The 21,325-nt window shown below is 39.6% G+C and overlaps 1 protein-coding gene across 1 annotated transcript in view; it reads right to left on the minus strand.

Annotated features, from left to right (window-relative positions):
- LOC122969054 (thyrotropin receptor-like) overlaps positions 1–21,325 on the minus strand; it is a 32,573-nt gene that overhangs the window by 4,936 nt on the left and 6,312 nt on the right. The window lies entirely within an intron of this gene.

The raw sequence follows: 21,325 nt of genomic DNA on the forward strand, positions 1-21,325 counted from the left end.
GCTTTAGTACGTAACCACCGTGAAACAATCAGAAAATAATGTTTTATTTCTCTCATTCACTACTTAATTCTTGCTACTGCCATTCCCTCTTCATTCAATCTCTAGCTCGCTTGAGCACCACTGCTCTTGCTCTCTCTCTTACTCTATCTCTCGCCTCTTTAAAATGAGTCGGGACAACAAGTCTAACTTTGCTTTTAATGTTATCAAACAAAGAGAAATGTCCTCCCCTCGTCCTAGTAATGTCTTTGTACTCCCTCATGCTACAATGCTACATGTAAAGTAAACAAACATAGGCTCTTCTGGTCTGCATGCTATAAATCGTTTTGTCTGATTTTGTAGGGTATCCAACCTGGTGGCAGGCATTTAGAATAACTAAACATAGCACAAAAAGTAAGGAAATTTGTGTTTGGTAGATTATTTCTTTAATGTAACAATGCCTCTTGGCAATAAGTCTTATACCATTGGAAAGCCTGTTTATTTCCCTTTTAAATGGTGCCACATTTGTAAGGAACATGCATTTGTGGGATGAGCAGCAGAGCTGAGTATGTGGGTTGCGCCCATGAAAAATATGCCAAATCTTCTCTGCCAATGCCAAACTGCTTATTTTGCTGTTGCTATTGACTCTTGTTTTGAGCTTCTGGTACCCCCAGCGAGCATGGGCCCTGTGAGCATCGGCATGCCATGTTTTGACTGATCTGGATAGGGCCTGTGCGATAGAGCAACTCCAAGTTGGTGTTCCACAAAACCAAATTGAGGCAGTATTTGGAGTGAGCCCTAGTACCATGTCCAAAGTGAAGGCCAAGCTCCATATAACAGGGGATGCCAGAGACAGGCCGCGAAGTGGGCGTCCCAAGAAGACGACACCCCAAGAAGACCGTTTCCTCACCCTGTCAGCACTTAGGTACCGCAGGCTGTTTTCTACAGATTTGCAGTCAAGGTTTGCAGGACGATATGGCCGACAGCTCTCTGCCCAGGCAATCCGGGTCAGACTGCACGCAGCCAATCTCCGGTCTCATAGGGCGGAGGAACATTATGTTCAGTGATGAGTCCAGATTCTGCCTACGGCAGTTGGATTGTAGGGTCAAAGTGTGGAGAAGACACGGAGAACGCTATGCTGATTGCTGCACCAATAGAATAACATCTTTTGCTGGAGGCAGTGTTATGGTGTGGGGTGGCATCTCCCTCACTGGTAAAACGAGGCTTGTCATCATCGGAGGCAATCTCAGGGTTTATCAGAGACTACCTCCAGAATTTGGGAGTGGAGAGGATGGAATGGCCTGCCAGCGGTCCTGACCTCAACCCCATAGAACACTTGTGGGATCAGCTTGGGCGTGCTGTTCGCGCCAGAGTGACCAACACAACCACGTTGGCTGACTTGCGACAAATGCTGGTTGAAGAATGGGATGCCATCTCACAGCAGTGTGTGACCAGGCTGGTGACCAGCATGAGGAGGAGGTGCCAGGCTGTTGTGGCTGTGTATGCTTCTTCCACATGCTACTGAGGCTCCTGTTTGTTAAATGAATAAATTGTTAAATTGCCAATATGTCTTGTTTCTTCAAACTTCAATCATCCAATCCACCAAACACCAAACAAGAGTCAATGGCAGAATAAGCTGTTTGGCATTGGCAGAGAAGATTTGGCATAAACAAAAGAAAAGTCATTCATAAAAATCTAATAAAAATTAAAACCACTACTGCAATAGTACAACAAAATAAGAGAATTAAATGTGGACTCTTGAACATTAGATCTCTGTCATCTAAAGCCATATTAGTAAATGATTTAATCTCAGATCATCATATTGATTTATTTTGTCTTACTGAAACCTGGCTGTGTCATGAAGAATTTGTCAGCTTAAATGAATCCACACCCCCAGTCATATTAATACTCACATTCCTCAAGACACTGGCCGAGGAGGTGGAGTTGCAGCCATTTTCAACTCAAGCCTAATCATCTACCCTAGACCTAAATTTAATTATAACTCATTCGAAAGCCTTGTTCTTAATCTCTCTCACCCAACCTGGAAACTTTACAGCCAGTTCTATGTGTTATATTGTACCGTCCTCCTGGTCCATACTCTGAATTCCTATCTGAATTCTCAGAGATTTTATCAAACTTAGTCTTTAGTATCGATAAAGTAATTATAGTAGGTGATTTTAATAGTCATGTGGACGTTGATAATGATAGTCTCAGTACTGCGTTTATTTCATTATTAGACTCAATTGGCTTCTCTCAGTGTGTAAATACTCCCACTCACTGTCTTAACCACACCCTCAATCTTGTTCTGATTTATGGGATTGAAATTGAACATTTAATAATTTTTCCACAAAATCCTATTTTATCAGATCATTTTTTAATAACTTTTTAATTCCTATTACTGGATTACACACCATTAGACAAAAATGTCTTCACTAGATGTCTATTTGATAGTGCTGTAGCTAAATTTAAGGAAGCAATTCCATCAGTTCTGAATTCAATGCCATGTCTCAATACTGCAGAGGACTCTTATGTTAACTTTAGTCTCTCCCAAATTGATAATCTTGTTGATAGTGTTGCAGGCTCATTACGAATAACACTTGACTCCATTGCCCCCTTAAAAAGGAAGATAATAAAACGTAAGAGGTTAGCTCCATGGTATAACTCCCAAACCCGCAAATTATAGCAAACATCGCGAAAATTGGAAAGGACTTGGCGTTCCACCAAAGTGGAAGAATCTCGCTTAGTCTGGCAAGATAGTCTTAAAACATATAGGAAGGCCCTCTGTAATGCCAGAGCCGCCTATTAGTCAGCATTAATAGAAGAGAATAAAAACAGCCCTTGGTTCCTTTTCAGCACTTTGGCCAGGCTGACAAAGAATCATAACTCTATTGATCCATGTATTCCTATAGCTCTCAGTAGTAATGACTTTATGAGCTTCTTTAATGATAAAATTCTAACTATTAGAGGCAAAATTCACCACCTCCTGCCCTCAACAGGCACCGATTTCTCCCCAAACACAGGCACCTTAGAAACAGCTGTAAATCCTGACATATATTTGGACTGTTTTTCTCCAGTCGACTTTTCTGATCTAACTACAATGATTTGTTCAGCTAAACCATCAACCTGTCTCTTAGACACCATCCCAACTAGGTTGCTTAAGGAAGCCTTACCCTTAGTTAGCGCTTCTTTACTAGATATGATCAATCTGTCTTTAGTAACAGGCTATGTACCACAGTCCTTTCAAGTAGCTGTAATTAAACCTCTTCTTAAGAAGCCTACTCTTGATTCAGGCATTTTAGCCAATAAATAGACCTATTTCTAACCTTCCATTTCTCTCTAAGATCCTTGAGAAAGCAGTCTCCAATCAGTTATGTGACCTTCTACATAACAATAGTTTATTTGAGGATTTTCAGCCAGGATTTAGAGCGCATCATGGCACAGAGACAGCACTGGAGAAAGTCACAAATGACCTCCTAACTGCATCAGACAAAGGATTTCTCTCCATACTTGTCCTGTTAGATCTTAGTGCCGCATTCAACACAATTGACCATCAAATCCTTTTGCAGAGACTGGAACATTTAATTGGCATTAAAGGAACTGCATTAAGCTGGTTTCAGTCCTATTTATCAGACCGATTTCAGTTTGTACATGTTAATGATGAATCCTCCATGAAGGCAAAAGTTAGACACGAAGTTCCACACTATTCCGAAGTTCCAATACTATTCACCTTGTATATGCTTCCTTTAGGTAATATTATTAGGAAACAGATGATGCCCAATTATATTTATCAATGAAGCCTGATGAAACCAATCAGTTAAACAAACTCCAAGTATGCCTTAAGGACATAAAGACCTAGATGACCTGCAATTTTCTTCTACTAAACTCAGATAAAACTGAAGTTATTGTGCTTGGCCCTAAACACCTTAGAAAGACATTATCTAATGATATAGCTACTCTGGATGGCATTACCCTGGACTGCCCTAAACGTGTTTAAACTATAGCTCCACTTTATATTGTCCAGTCTACCAAAATTTCTCATGTTTGATAAGAGTCAAGGCCTGAACACATATATATGCTCATATTGAGTCATAGTCATTGCACCAACTAATGGCAACAGCAATTCAGCCTTATGTGACAAACGTCATCATGAAGTTTACATGGTGTGGTCTACACATGATATACATATGACATGACGTCTGGGTGTGGGTGTTGTCTAGTGCCACATAGTGGACACAGGAAGTAATAGTTATTTCCTACATGCAATGTCAAATATTCATGAAAATGTATATTATTTGCCTTTTGGTAAATGTATTGTTGAATTAATATTTAACTTATTTAGTATTGCCTAAGTGCAACAGGAAGTGAGACTTAAATGACACATAGTTCATCAAATATATACACAATTTCCAATGAGTCATCGCCAGCACCATATACTGCAGGCAATAATATTTTACCCATTCACACAATGTCTGATAATCCTGACATTTCAGAGTTGTGTCAACAGACCTCCAATAGTGATACCACAGCTGCCACTCCCTCCAACACACGTGAGGTGTGAGGGCCCGTCCATCGCTGCTTCCAGCTTTAATTATTACTATTATTCCCCCATGCCGTTGCATTTTTGAGGGGCTTAGGATGCTCGAAAACTCACAAAAATTGGCATACAGAACTGACGAAAATTCAAATTTGATTGGTTACATATAAAGCAGTGGTGGCTGGTGACTCAAAAAATTGGCAAGGACAGGAGGAAAACCAATATGGAATCTTACAACAAATCGCATCATACTATATCATTGTCCCCCACCCAATGAAATTGGGGGTGTGGGGGGCAATTTTATATGCCAATAAAACAATTGCTTTCAAAAACAAAAACCCCTGAGTTGTGAAAAGGTTGCTTTTTTGAAGACATTTAGCATATACATACTGTTTCTAAACAAAGAAGTGCTCATTTCAGCCCTGAAGTGGTTCAGATGTGTCATTTTACCAACAAAATTAAGTTCTAATTCATAGTATTGTTCTATTGTGACAAGGGATTTATGTTCTCATCAAAAACAGACAACATATCACATGATTTACACATTTCCTGTGTATTTTCTGGTATTCAAAAATATATAAAGTACCACAAATCTTATAATCTGATACAGGTACAGATCAGTGCTGAATATGAGAAAGACTGAATACTAAAAACATTCACAGATCTAAAAGTGTGGGTTCACATCAAAAAGTACTGATGCATGTATCAAATACATGACTTACACACTCTTATCTATATGCACAACATACAAAATATTGTCTACAAAGCTGACACGTTAACGTTTCTTGTTCTAGTTACTTTAAGCTTTACTCAATATGCGGCTCAGCCTAAAAACGAATGAAGAAAGCAAGCAGCAAGACCTCCTTCACACTCATTCACAAATCACACATCAACAGGTTACTGAACAACCACTCAGTTAAAAACTGGATCAATTCAAAATGAATGAGTGAGTCCAGACAGCTCACTGTAACTTCAACAAGCAAACTAATTAAGATTAAATTAGGGTGAGGGTCCAGCCCAAACAGCTGAGGCAGCAAGGCCCGGGGATGCTCCAGCCACTCCCCGGTGGCGTCCTGCTGCAACCCCCCAGTCCAAATCCATTCTCCCATTAGCTTAACAACAGGCTACAACAAGCCAAATGTTGCATTGGCTAACAGAAGCAGCTATCTACTGCTCGATAAAAGAAGTGAAACGTAACTGCTAAATCTGAAAAAAGGAGATTTGGACTACCACTTTACCAAATACAGTTGTAGAGATTTGAAGGGGAAATTTGGAAACTGTCCTTGGACCAGCGTGATGTCAATACTATATTCTGGTTGTTGATTAGGGAGGACATCCTCCCTTGGAGCATCATTTTACGTATTTTGACCAATCATAGATTAGCATGAAAAAAAATGAAGTACATTAAACTGAGATAAGAGATCCCACCCTAAGGAGGACAGCACAAATTTCACCTGCTTGATTGGAGTCCAGGCCTGAACACATCTATATTTCAACACTGAGTCATAGTTATAGCGCCACCAACTGACAACACAAAGTCAGCGGCCATTTTGGAACAAAATTACTTTGATTTTCATGAAATTCAGTGGGATCATTGCTCTTATCATCCTGCCCAGAATTTCTTTTTTAAATTTTTTCCCTCTGATCTTTAGGATGTGCAAAAATTCACAAAACTTTGCAAGTGTTTGAAGTAGCATGTGTCTTGATTTGGTATCTTAATTGGGCTTGGGTGTGGGACATCGGTTATATAGCGCCCCCCCAATTACTTTTAGCATTTTTGCGGTGGTGGGGGTGCTCTAAAACTGAAGTGTTGAAACCTGACAATTAATATGGGTCTTGGGTGTGACTAAATTGCTTACTAAATGGTCCACTACAAAATTTCAAAGTCCAATCCCCCACCTTTAACCACCATTTTACACCAAACCTGTGCCAAAGCTTATTTCCTAAGGTGCTCCAAAGCATATATCAACAGCATGTTCGCTGGCAAACATGCTAAAGGCTGATTTATGGTAGGTCATTCAACACTTTTGACAAGTGTCACTCAACAGAAAAGACGTATTTTCGACAGAAAAAAGTGTTGCTCAACAGAATTTTGTTAGGTTGTGCACACTGTCATATTTGTTATTTCACAGTGTGTTTTCAGTTCACTAAAGTTAATTGTGACATTTTGGTCACCTAAAAACAGTCTTGTTCAGCACTTGGTTGTAATAAAAGAGCCATCAATGAGTTGGATGATCAGTTTTTCCAGTGAGTACGTTTTGTTTGAACGGTTTTAGGCCTGTTTTTCACTAACGAAAATTAGCATTAGCATCAGCATTATCACTGTTAACCATAGATTGTAAATGCACCGTGCTAACCAAGCTAGATATGGTCAGCTCCACCCTCTCGTCCAAATATGGTGATGGTCAAATCGCTACACTCGAGACTTCAAAACGGCAGTTCGCAAACCAGTGGGTGATGTCACAGTGATTACATCCATATTTTTTACAGTCTATGATACAAAGTCAATGCAAAACCTGAACCTACATACCTGAAATTCACATCATTCATGTATTTGTGCAAGTTGAAAATATTGAACTTGGAAGCATATTGGTGCTGCTGCTGATAATTTCTGGAGGAATAAACACTACCCAGAACACCACAGCAGTCACACCAGATTCTGCTCTAATCCAGAGACATTTACCAGCAGGAGTTTATTTTTTAAAGTTTTGGGATTAAAAATTGATTTATCTTCACTTTCACTTCTCAACCTAACTTAGCCGGAGCTAACACTGGAGTCACATACCCCTCTCAGCTGCTGTCATCAATAATAAACATCTTAAATGCTGGTCAGTTTATATAATTCTAAAGTTACACAGTATGTAGATATCTATGTGTTCGAACATGTCACTGCTGTGTTGTGGGGTGGCTGTGGCTCAGGAGGTAGAGCGGGTTGTCCACTAATTGGAAGATTGGTGGTTCGATTCCCAGCTCCTCCAGTCCGCATGTCGAAGTGTCCTTGGGCAAGATACTGAACCCCAAATTGCTCCTGATGCTGTGCCATGAGTGTATAAATGTGTGTGAATGGTTAGTTTCCTCTGATGGGCAGGGACCTTGCATGGCAGCCCCTGTACCCATTTAGCGTGTGAATGGGTGAATGTGGCTCATAGTGTTCGAGTGGTCGGAAGACTAGAAAGGCGCTATACAAGTACAGTCCCTTAACCATCTATGCCTTTAGATGATATTTTTGGATGGAGCAGCTAATATTTGCAAATCTGGTCTGAACTTCTGCAGAAAATAAGCATTTTAAAAGTTTTTTGCTTTTCATCCTGTAGACAGACCGGACAAAGCATGAATTCAGACTACATGTCGGTATCATGATGTAGTTATTTCAGCATCCATTTGATTTGTTTATTGCTATTTAATCACAGCAAAATCTAAGTTTATTTTGGGTTCATACCACTTTAAGGTCTGTAGTTGTCATCTAGGAAGTGCAGTAAATTAATGGATTTTTGGGAGGAGTTTGGTGTGACTGGTTAATGCAGTTTATCACAGCAAAAGAAACAGAAGAGTTGCCACTGGATCTCTCAGTGTTTACAGATAAGTGTTGGTATCACTGCTGTTAGTAGGAGGAATGAGCCATCACGATGGCAGGCAGGCTGAGCTTAAACAACATCGTGACATCACCGTGCTGGCTCTCATTGCCCAGGTGGGGACTAGTCAGTGCCTGCCATTGCTTGCTGGCAAGCTGGTAAGTACAAGGCTGAAAAGTGAAGCCAATGTGGAAGTGACTTAAACCTGCATTCTCTCTAATGGCCAGCAGGGAGCAACTCCACTGGCTCCAAAAAGAAGTCTGATTGTATGGAAGTCTATGAGAAAATGACCCTATTTCTCACTTGATTTATTACCTCAGTAAACAGTTTCCTGTCTTCTTCAATACATCATGATGTTCATTTTGTAAATTATGGTCCCATTTAGAGTAAAATAGATGATAAAGTAGGGCATGCTTTAGAGCCTGGCTACATTGTCAATAATCAACACTAGACCTACATTTAATTATAATTCATTCAAAAGCCTTTTTCTAAGTCTCTCCCACCCAACCTGGAAAACTTTATGGCCAATTCTATTTGTTATAGTGTACCATCCACTTTCCCTGTTTTCATCTGAATTCTCAGAGTGTTCATCAAATCTAGTCCTTAGAACAGATAAAGTAATTATAGTAGGTGACTTTAATATTCATGTGGATGTTGATAATGATAGCCTTAGCACTGGTTTATCTAATTATTAGGCTCAATTGGCTTCTCTCAGAGTGTAAATAAATCCACTCACTGTCTTAAGCACTCCCTCAACTTTGTTCTGACATATGGCATTGAAATCGAACATTTAATAGTTTTTCCACAAAATCCTATCTTATCAGACCATTACTTAACAACTTTTGAATTCCTATTACTAGACTACACATTAGATAAGAAGGTCTTCACTAGATCTCTATATGACAGTAGTGTATCAGTCAACTTCCCATGACGCACTGAGCTCCTCTGTCCTCCTCCTCCTCTCCATCTGTATGCATTCATGTACCATCAATGCATGTTACTAATTTGGCTTCTTCTCCTTCCCCAGCTATTGTTGCTGTTATTGTTATTGATATGATTGTTATTATTCTGTCCCCCCCCCCTCTCTCCCTCCTCTTTCTTTCTCTCTCTCAACCCAACCGGTCAAAGAAGATGGCCGCCCACCAAGAGCCAGGTTCTGCTTGAGGTTTCTACCTGTTAAAGGGGAGTTTTTCCTTACCGCTATCACCAAGTGCTTGCTCATGGGGGAATTGTTGGGTCTCTGTAAATTAAAGAGTACAGTCTAGACCTGCTCTATGTGAAAAGTGCCCTGAGATGGCTTTTGTTGTGATTTAGCGCTATATAAATAAAAACTGACTGAATTGATTGATTGTTCAATCAATCAGACTTTATTTGTATAGCACTTTTCATATAAATACAATGTAACACAAAGTGCTTTGGACTATAAAAACAACACAATCCCCACCACACTGTAACCGCTTCAGTGCCAGTAACTAAGACTTCAGTTTGTCCTGGTTGAACTGTAAAAAATTCTCTGTCATCCATAATATGATATTTGGAATACAGTTAAAAAGGGCATCGATTGGCCCTGGATAATCATGAGAGATGGCGATGATAAAGCTGTGTGTTATCAGCATAGCTATGGAAACTGATGCTGTGCCTCCTGATGATGTTTCCAAATGGCAACATGTAAAGGTTAAAAAGTGTAGGACCTAAAATTGAATCTTGTGGCATCAACAGTAGGGAAAACATGCATCTGAAGAGAAGAATTTACAATGGTAAGCAAATCGTCATAAAATTATTTTAAAAAGGATGTGGGAATGGGATCTAGAAAGCAGGTTGCTAGTTTTAATTGAGAAATAACTTTGCCAAGCATCTCAGCATCAACCAGGACACATTTTCAAGTGTTTCCTCATGTAAAAACAAAGGTTCTGGGGTGTTAAAATTTATATGCTGAAATTGAGGTCAAGTCTATCTAATAATGTCTATTTTTCTTCTGAAGTGGACTGCAAAATCTTCCAACTACAATTATGTCTTCCAACTACATTTGTAGTTGGAAGACATACTGCCAGACTGTGTAAAAGCAGGGTTAATTAGACGATCAGTGGTTGAGAAGAGGATCTTGGGGTCAGTTATAAATTTTGAATAGTGAGCTTGTCTTGCCCATTTGATTTCCTTATTGTAAATACTCAGCTGTTAATGGAAAATTAGGTAATTGACTGTTAATTATTCTTTCTCCACCTTCTCTCTGCTGTGCGACAATTTCCTTTTTAATTGCTTAATTTTTTCGTTTCTCCAGGGAGCTGTTGGATTAGTGATAATCTTTTTCAGTCTTAGTGGGACTACTGTGTTGAAGGTTGACCTTAGTTTTGACCTTAGTTTTGTTAAAATTATCTACAATGAAATCACGAGGGGGGTAAAATGTCTGCAGGAATGTCACCTAAAAGATCAATAAAATTTGCAGCCACTTCAGTAGTAAGATAACGTTTCCCGAGTTCATTCTGAAATATCCTGTTGTATAAAACCATTGACAGTAAAAAAGAAACAGAGGTGATCTGACAAGCCCACATCCACAACTGAAGAGATACTAGCAGATAGGCCATAGGTTATTACAAGGTTTAACATCTGGCCTCTGTTATGAGTAGTCTGAATAACATGTTGAGTAAAATTCATACAGTTAAGCAAATTTGAAAATTCTGGAGCAAAAGAGTCTAATTGATTGTCCACATGCAAGTTAAAATCACCTAAAATAAAAATTATTTGTAGTTGACGTGGATAATTGACAGTAATTCTGGTCTGAAATAAAAGAAGTGCATCGTTTGGGTGGTCTGTAAAGTGTCATACACAGTATAGAAGGGCTGCTAAAAATGAAGGAGTAATGTTCAAAAGATGTGTATTCATCAAATGTAATGTCTTTAAAACCAAGTGACGCTGAGAGGATGGTTGCTGTACCGCCACCTTTTTACCTTTCTATGGTAATATGAAAAATTGAAGTTTGGTGGTGAGGCTTCAGTGAGAATAGCTGGTCCATCGGTGTTAAGCCATGTCTCACTTAAAAACATACAGTCAATATTATTATCTAAAATCAGGTCATTAATAATAAATGTCTTGTTTAAAACAAATCTGACGTTTAAAAGTGCCATATTCAGGGTCACTGGCAAGGTATTCTTGAGTGGTGATTATCAGATGGTGGTTTATGTGAGTATACAGATCTGAGATTATTAAAATCAACACTGTTTGATGTTATGTTGTTTAGTGTTATGTTTGTTGGTGATAACGACGGGAATTATTGAATTGTTAGGAAAATCAATGGGTCTGAGTTTGGTAGAAAAAGTATTACTGTTAGATGCGGAAGCAGCTAAATTTAAGGAAGCAATTCCATCAGCACTGAATTCAATGCCATGTCTCAATTCTACAGAGCCCTCATATGCTAACTTTAGTCCCTCCCAAATTGATAACCTTTAGTCTGTCCCTTGCGTGCGTGGCTCTACACGAAGTGACAGATAGCTAAACAGGTGTACTAGGCACTGAAAGGTTTAAATGATGACTCAGATGTGGAAGTAAAGTTGACGTCTGTTTACTTGTATATTACATTTAATTTATGTAAGTAAAAAGAGTGTAGAAATATAAATACTTGCTTAGTACTACACAATTAAACCAACGTTTGCGCTATATTTGGGGATTTAGGTAATTATCTATAAATCTCCCCAAATATTAAATAAAACAACAAAATATGCATCAATCCTTATCTATAAAGATAAAACATGTAATATAAACTTACAAACAAAGCTTCTCCAAGGTTCAACACAGGTGGATGCAAAGGATTAAACAGAGAGACTTCTGGAGCACCTTGCTGTGCAAAATTTCAATCAAAATGGCCGGTCTCAGACTACGACCTTACCCATGTGATCACAAATAACCAATAGAGAACAAGTACAATGAGCTGACAATAATCTCCAAAGCAACCACTAGGAGATGCTAAAATGCGCTTTAACTACATGTAACAAAATAACCTTGTTGATAGTGCCGCAGGCTCATTGCGAATGACAACTGACTCCGTCGCCCTTTTCAAAAAGAAGATAATAAAACATAAGAGGTTAGCTCCATGATATAACTCCCAAACTTGCATATTAAAGCAAACATCACAAAAATTTGAAAGGATAAGGAATTCCACCAAACCGGAACAATCTCGCTTAGTCTGGCAAGATAATTTTAAAACATATAGGAAGGCTCTCTGCAATGCCAGAGCCGCCTATTACTCATCATCAGTAGACGAGAATAAAAACAGCCTCAGGTTCCTTTTCAGCACTTTGGCCAGACTGACAAAGAGTCACAACTGTATTGATCTATGTATTCCTATTCGGTCTTTAAGTGTGACGTAACACCCTTTCAAAATACTATTTCCGGATCCAAATGCTCTGTCAGATACTCAAAACAAACGACAATGGTGGAACCAGTGAACCTGTTTACAATCACTTCTTTCCTCAGTGAGGTACCTGCGAGAGTAGAAAAAGGTTTAAATTCCTTCAGTACTAACAGAGTGGTCAGTGTAGCTGTTCTGCATGGTGGAATAATAAAGGATAGCATCCAGGTATCACAGAAAAAGAGAGTTTACAAGGTTGAGGTGAGTTAGAAGTTTGCAGTAAGCCAGCTAGCTAGTTGACATCTAAAGATGATATGCCAAAAAAAAAAAAAGTGCTATAACTTCGGATGTAAACGAAGATGAAAAACTTCAAATGTACCAGCTATGTTTTGGAGTGCTAGTGAAGTTAGCAACAGAAGTATTGTTAGGCTAATATCTTTTAGATGTGTTAGGGTGAGGGTTGAATTGTTTTCAATACAATGTTAGGTTCATGTTGAGGGACAGGCAGTAAGGTACAGCAGCTGCCAGTGCCCAGTCGGCCGAGACAAGTTCCACCATATGGCAGCTCTGCTGATTTGGGTAGAAAAAAATGTGTCCCACACTGATGTTGAGTGTGTGTGGAAGAGGGTAAAGATGCCGAGGACGGAAATATCAGCGAAGAGAGTGAGATGGCACCATCCCCAACACAAGGTTTGTAATTAATTTGCAAATGATGCTGTCTGATGTTGTTGCTTGTTTTGAATTATTTACTTAATGTAATATGTTGTTTAAAGCTATTGTATTATGTGAAGATGAATCATATTTAATATAACATACACTCATGGTGTATCATGTCATACAATTATTTCAGATGGAATCAAAAGACCTGTCACCCAGGAGGACAAGGACTGGGTATGGGCATCCCTGTCACAGCTTGGGCATTTTACTGGGATGAGGTGGATTTTGAGTCCAGAAACTCCTCGGGTATGACTTATGTCTTTTGTACTTTGATATTACAGATATCAGACTGTCCACTTTAATTGAAAGCAGACAGTCATACTGTATACACTATGTCGCCACCTAATTGACAAGGAAATCAACTATTTGTATTTGTAAAACTGTTTGCTTAACTTTAAATCTAGACTCTCCCTATCAAGACATTTGAGGGGCTGTTGACCAACCCAGGTTATAACCAAGCAGAGGACAAGGCTCTTTATTTGCTGTCATCACTTGCAGTCACTGAGCAGGAGAAGCAGCAGATAGAGAGAGCCACAGTTGGGCAGGCAAAGAACACATTGTGGTAGGAAAGTGCATTAATAAAAACAGAAGAAGATACAAGCTGAAACAATACAAAACTAGTTATTGAAACTGCTCTACTTTTCAGAAACTTTGTACAGAAACTGTTAGAAATTGTAGCAACTGCTGCAGAGAGTCAGATTGTTTTTACATGTAAATCTAATGCCAGTTGTTAAGCAAGAACTGTCAAGGTCAGTAGTCACTGCTTGGCCAGTACAACCTCAAAGAAGGATCCAAAGTAAGTTGTGGGTAATAAGTGATTATTTAAATTGAAGGTATATGTGTTCCTAAGAATACACTTAATAAGTCAGTGGTCACCAACCCTGCTTGTGCATATTTTAGGTATCACCTCACTCTAACAGACCTTATCCTAATTATTAACCTGTTATCAAGCCCTTGGCAAGCTTCAGCTGCTTGATAACAAGTTAATGGTTAGAATCAGGTGTGTTAGAGTGGGGCGATACCTCAAACATGTAGGGCAGTAGCTCTCCAGGAGCAGGGTTGGTGACCACTGTAATAGATGTTATATTTTTTGTTTTGTTTTTTTAAAGGCGTGTGATCATCCTCCATGAGCCAAGGGCAAAGCAGCAATACACCGAGCGCACAGGTGTTGTTATCCAGGAGAGAGGATTGTTCCTGTCTGACAGCAGTGTACTTGGTGGATCTCCAGATGGGACAGTGTCTGACGATTGCATTATAGGGGTGAAATGTCCGTGGTCAGCCAGAGCCAAGACCATCCTACAAGCAGCAGAGAGTAAGGACTTCTTCCTGGAGTTGGATGAAGAAACTGGTTCCCTGACACTAAAACAACTCCATAACCACTGGCATCAGATCCAGGGCAACCTACACCTGACTGGAGCTAACAGTTGTCACCTAATTGTATGGACTCCTCTTGACCTTGTCATCCTGCCAGTGCTCAACGATCCGACATGGGCTCTTAACATTGACACTGGAAATATTTTATAAAGTTTCCTTCCTAACATTATGTCACAAGTTAACCCTCACATACTGTTCAGGGTCGAATTCAGTGCTGGAAAGTAACTAAGTACATTTACTCAAGTATTGTACTTAAGCACAGTTCTGAGGTACTTGTATTTTACTTGAGTATTTCCGTTTGATGCTACTTTATATTTCCACTCCACTACATTTCAGAGGGAAATATTGTACTTTCTACTCCACTACATTTATTTGACATTGTCAGCTTTCAGATGAAGACACAAAAGATAATCCGTTATATTATGTTCTCCTGTTTTATGTAACATAGGACATTATATAGAGTGATTGTAAATGTTTTTTTATGCTTATATCTGCACTTGCACTTACCCTGCATTCATGATCTGTAAATACTAATGTCATTTGAATCAATCTGAACTGTTATATGAAATGAAGTTTTTGGCACTTAATGCAATGTTTGTAACACTTAATACAATATGTCTTTGACAAATATAGGTTTCATGATATAAAGAACAGTAACATCTTTTACGTGGTATTACTTTTTTAATTAGTTTTCTGCAAAACAAATCATTCATGAAAATCAATTTACAAGAATATACATTTATCTCAAAGGTCTTCATACCATGTCAATAAGCTATTTCAATCATGTCCTTATATAAACTGAGCACAAAAAGTTAGGAAATTAGTGTTTAGTAGATATTTCTTTGTTGTAACAATGCCTCTTGGCAATAAATCTTATACCGTTGGAAAGCCTGTTTATTTCCCCTTTAAATGGTGCCACATTTGTAAGGAACATGCATTTGTGTGATAAGCAGCAGAGCTGAGTATGTGGCTTGCGCCCATGAAAAATATGCCAAATCTTCTCTGCCAATGCCAAACAGCTTATTTTGCTGTTGCTATATACTCTTGTTTTGAGCTTCTGGTACCCCCAGTGAGCATGGGCCCTGTGAGCATCAGCATGCCACGTTTGACTGATCTGGATAGGGCCCGTACGATAGGGTAACTTCAAGCTGGCATTATTTGGAGTTAGCCCTAGTACCATCTCCAAGGTGAAGGCCAAGTTCCATATAATGGGGGATGTCAGAGACAGGCCGCGAAGTGGGCGTCTCAAGAAGACGACACCCCAAGACGACTGTTTCCTCACCCTCTCAGCACTTAGGTACCGTAGGCTGTCTCCTATAGATTTGCAGTCAAGGTTTGCAGGACGATATGGCCGATGGCTCTCTGCCCAGACAATCCGGAACAGACTGCATGCAGCCCATCTCCAGTCTCCAGTCTAGGGCTGCCAGGAGGCCTGCCATGACTGCCGTTCACAATCAGGCCTGTTTACGCTGGTGTCAGCAACACGTGCACTGGAACCTGAACATGTGGAGGAACATTATGTTCAGCAATGAGTCCAGATTCTGCCTACGGCAGTTGGATCATAGGGTCAAAGTGTGGAGAAGGCGTGGAGAAGGCTATGCTGATTGCTGCACCAATAGAGTAACATTGGTGGAGGCAGTGTGATGGTGTGGTGGTGTAGCATCTCCCTCACTGGAAAAACAAGGCTTGTCATCATTGGAGGCAATCTCAATGCAGAGAGATATTGAGATGAGATTCTGCAACCAGTGGCAATCCCATATCTCCACAGTCTGGGAATGAACTCTATCCTCCAAGATGACAACGCTCGTCCCCACAGGGCAGGTTTGCCAGAATTTGGGAGCGGAGAGGATGGAATGGCCTGCCAGCAGTCCTGACCTCAACCCCATTGAACACTTGTGGGATCAGCTTGGGCGTGCTGTTCATGCCAGTATGACCAACACAACCACGTCGGCTGACTTGCAATAAATGCTGGTTGAAGAACGGGATGCCATCCCACAGCAGTGTGTGACCAGGCTGGTGACCAGCATGAGGAGGAGGTGCCAGGCTGTTGTGGCTGTGTATGCTTCTTCCACACACTACTGAGGCACCTGTTTGTTAAATGAATAAATTGTTAAATTGCCAATATGTCTTGTTTCTTCAAACTTCTTCAAATATTATCCAATCCACCAAACACCAAACAAAGGTCAATGGCAAAATAGACTGTTTCGCATTGGCAAAGAAGATTTGGCAAATTTTTCATGGGCGCAACCCACATACTCAGCTCTGCTGCTCATCCCACACAGGCATGTTCCTTACAAATGTGGCACCATTTAAAAGGGGAATAAACAGGCTTTCAAATGGTATGAGATTTATTGCCAAGAAGCATTGTTACAACAAAGAAATAATCTACCAAACACAAATTTCCTTACTTTTTGTGCTAAGTTTACATGTAACAAATCCTTATGGCCACTGGGAAACAGTCCTCCACATCTTTTAACACACTGACAATCGTTCATTCCATTTCGTGGAGAATGGATGTTTGCAAATTTGTAAGACACACACATACTTTCAGTATCTTGTTAATGTTTTTCCTGAACTGGTGTGGGATGTGGTGCAAAATTCTGTACAATTTCAGCCTCTGAGTGGAACGCTCCACATGCATCCTTGCACTGGAGATTAGCCTGTTATTGTTCACTTCCTCCTGTGTGAACTGTCGGTTTACGCGGAAAAACGGAATGTTCAGCAGCAACTCCCTCTGGCAAAATGTCCCGTATTGTGAAGCCCTTGTCTGCCATGACCATATCACTTGGCTGTAGATGCTGGAGAAGTCCATAGTCAGCTGTTAAGGCCTTGTCTGAGGCACTCCCACCATACAGTGAAGGTAATTACCCCATTGGGAGCCACACCAATTAGAGCCTTCAGAGTGGTCCGTCCTTTGTACTGGCTGTACAAATGTCTCTGTGTGTCCAGGTTCTCTGTGTTAGAGACTGCAACCTCAGTGCAGTCAAGAACTATCCGATTGTTGAGAAAGGGCCGGAGCCAGTCTGGCAGTGATGTTTGGTTCTTGGCTGTTGAGGGGATGTTGTTCTCAAGTATACCAACTACAAAATGTCATACAGTGCACTAACGATAGTGATAAAGATGTTTGTTACCGTGGCTGTGCTACAATTAAACCTTGTTGCAAGGTCTATATGGCCGCAATTAAGTTTGAGTTTCATTAATGTCAGGAGCAACTGATCTACTAGGGGCATAATTTGGACAGTTCAATCAGAATGATATTGTAGCTCAAAGTTAGAAAGAAGTGCTTCCAAAACAGAACGGTGGCAGCATCGGGCAATCTGGTGAAATATTGGACTCTGTCAGGATTGGAGGAAATTTGGCTGAAGGAGAAAGTTTGCTTTTGTTTGTCCAATTTTTTTTCTAAATTTCTCATTCTCTTTTCTCATCATGTCATTCTGTATCTCAAGAACCACAAGACTTTGGGAAGTATCAGGGGTCTGTGCAGATGTTGGTTGATCAGTTGCTTCATCTTCACCACTGGTAGGAACCATTTCTTTCCTTCATTTAGGGGTATGGCTGAGGTGGTCAGGGAACTGGAAAGTCTTCCCATCATTCCATGCAAATGTGATGGCCCAGCAGCTTTGCCATCTGGGAAATGCCAACTGCACAACCTCGAGTTGCAGTTTGGTGTGAAGTTTTCACGCCTGTAAGAGAAATTGATCATCATTACTTTAGTTCTCTATTAGTTGTGCACAACAATTACAGTGAAGCAGTCACTGGCAATGGAAATCTTAAATCTCAGGCTGCCTCTAATAATGCTCAAATAATATGTATAGAAAAGAAGAAGATGCAAGCAAAAGTAAAAATAAGGATCTCAGATATAATATAGTGTAGAAGTTAAAATATAGTAATAAAATAGAATACAAGGGTAAAAATATAATACTGTAGTAGCATGTGCACAGAGTAATAATAAACTGCAATTTAGATAGGTTGTGCACTCTAAGAGATGGTGGAGATGAATGTGGCCTCTTTAACCAAGGAGAACATAAACATTAACAGTTTCACAACCAGTATATGCATAATGAGAACTAGTAAGGACAGGTAAAAATGGATTGTAAACAGATAACGTTAACTGGATGTAGACAGTAGTATCAGCTGTGCTCTTGCTTGGTTCGAACAAAAACACTGTAAAAAACCCATAACATTTATCAGGGATATCCGCAAAGAGTTGGTTTGGCTTTTGCAAGTAGGTGCAAAAGCTAGTGCTAACCTAGCCAAAATTTTGTTTTTCTTCATTCATTTAAGAATTGTAACTCACCTTATTAACTGCAGCCATTTCCTCTTCTCTTTCTTGTCACTAGGAAAGCGGGGTCGTTTTTTTTTACTCAGATCTGTTTGAACAACGAGGAACACAGCACTGCGGCATATTGAAACGTTGAGGCTTGGACCCAGAAATAGTATTCTGAAAAGGTGTTACGTCACGACTTAAAGACCAGATAACGCTCAGTAGCAACAACCTAATGAGCTTCTTTAATGATAAAATTCTAACTATTACAGACAAAATTCATCACCTCCAGCCTTCAAATACTACTGATTTACCCTCAAACACAAGAACTTTAGAAACAGCTGTAAAACCTGATATATATTTAGACTGTTTTTCTCCAATCGACCTTCTTGAACTAACTTCAACGATTTCTTCATCTAAACCATTAACCTGTCTCTTAGACCCCATCCCAACTAGGCTACTTAAGGAAGTCTCACTCTTAGTTAGCACTTCTTTACTAGATATTATCAATCTGTCTTTATTAACAGGCTATGTACCACAGTCCTTTCAAGTAGCTGTAATTAGACCTCTTCTTAAAATGCCTCTTCTTGATTCAGGCATTTTAACCAACTGTAGAGCTATATCTAACTTTCCCTTTCTCTCTAAGATCCTTGAGAAATTAGTTGCAAATCAGTTGTGTGACTTTCTGCATAACTATAGTTTATTTGAGGATTTTTTTTGCATTAAACTCGTTCAAATCCTATTTATCAGATCAATTTCAGTTTGTACACATTAACCATGAATCCTCCATGCATGTAAAAAGTTAGACAAGGAGTTCCACAAGGCTCTGTGCTTGGACCAATACTGGTCACCTTATATATGCTTCCTTTAAGTAATGTTATTTGGGAACATCCCATAAATTTTCATTGCTATGCAGATGATACCCAATCATATTTATCAATGAAGCCAGATGAATCCAATCAGTTAACTAAACTAAGCATGCCTTAAGGACATAAAGACCTGGATGACCTGCAATTTTCTGCCACTAAACTCAGACAAAACACTCCAAGGAATCTGATCTTTGATCAGGATATGTCCTTTAACTCCAACATAAAACAAATTTCAAGGACTGCCTTTTCTCAGCTACGTAATATTGCAAAAAATCAGGCACATCCTGTCTCAACTTTTTGATGCAGAAAAAGTATTCCACTCATTTGTTACTTCTAGGCTGGATAATTACAATTCTTTATTATCAGGCTGCCCTAAAGACTCTCCAACTGGTCCAGAACGCAGCTGCATGTGTACTGACAAAAACTAGGAAGAGAGATCATATTTCTCTCATTTTAGCTTCACTGCATTGGCTTCCTGTAAAATCCAGAATAGAATTTAAAATCCTTCTCCTCACCTACAAAGCCCTGGTCAGGCATGATCATATCTTAAAGAGCTCATAGTACCCTATTATCCCACTAGAACACTGCGCTCCAATAATACAGGCTTACTTGTGGTTCCTAGAGTCTCTAAAAGTAGACTGGGAGGCAGAGACTTCAGCTATGAGGCTCCTCTCCTGTGGAACCATCTTCCAGATTCCGTCCAAGGGCCAGACACCCAGGCTTAAAACTTTCTTTTTTGATAAAGCTTATAGTCAGGGCCAGCCAGGCTTGCCTCTCTCTCTCTCTCTCTCTCTCTCTCTCTCTCTCTAGCCCCTCCCTCACACACATAAGATGCCATTGTAACCCGGGTCACAAAGGGTTAACAACACAGAAATGCCTCAGCCAATCAGTGTGCAGGTCCACAGCACCGCAGGCAAGCTACACAGCGTACACTAGTTAGACGCTGGGTGACACTGTTGAGAGAGGACCTGCTGCTGAACGGTAAAAATATAACTCAGATAAAACAGTAAAAACACCATATAATGTTGTTAAAACAGAACAGTATAAGCCTGTACTTTGTTGTAAGCTCATAGAGGTGTGTGTGTGAGAGGCTGCTCACTGAAACCTGCCGAGTAACACAGAGGAACTCCCGAATTGGTGAGTCGTACTAAAAGTAAACAATTTAATGCTGCGCCACACGATGCTGGGCTAAGCTGGCTAGCTCAAGTGAATGAGCCTAGAGCTAACAAAAATTAGCATTTAGTGCTGAACAGTGCAATTAGCCGACTGTTGTAGAGCTTAAATAAACTAAAACTGTTTGACAACTCAATTGTAACAAATATAAAGATGTGACATGTGGAGTATTTAATTGCTCAATGTTTTCTGTGGCTGGTAAAGATGCTGAACTGTTAATACTGAAGCAACATACTAAATTATGTTTTGTCGGGTATTATATGTCATTGGTATAATGAATCTGATTTAAAGAACAGAAGACATAAGAATATAGAGTGTAAGATTCACACTGTTGGTCTGTAATTCATGTAATATTGTTTTAATTTAAAAATACCAGGTTAAGATAAAAAATAGTAATTTAGTTCATTTTACTAAGAAATTCATTTACTGTAAAGGTTATTTAAAATGTGTTGATTGTTTACATTATATGTATATATTTTGTTGAGGTTTAAGGAATTAATCATT

Source organism: Thunnus albacares, chromosome 18 (assembly GCF_914725855.1).
Source record: "Thunnus albacares chromosome 18, fThuAlb1.1, whole genome shotgun sequence".
Classification (NCBI taxonomy): Eukaryota; Metazoa; Chordata; class Actinopteri; order Scombriformes; family Scombridae; genus Thunnus; species Thunnus albacares.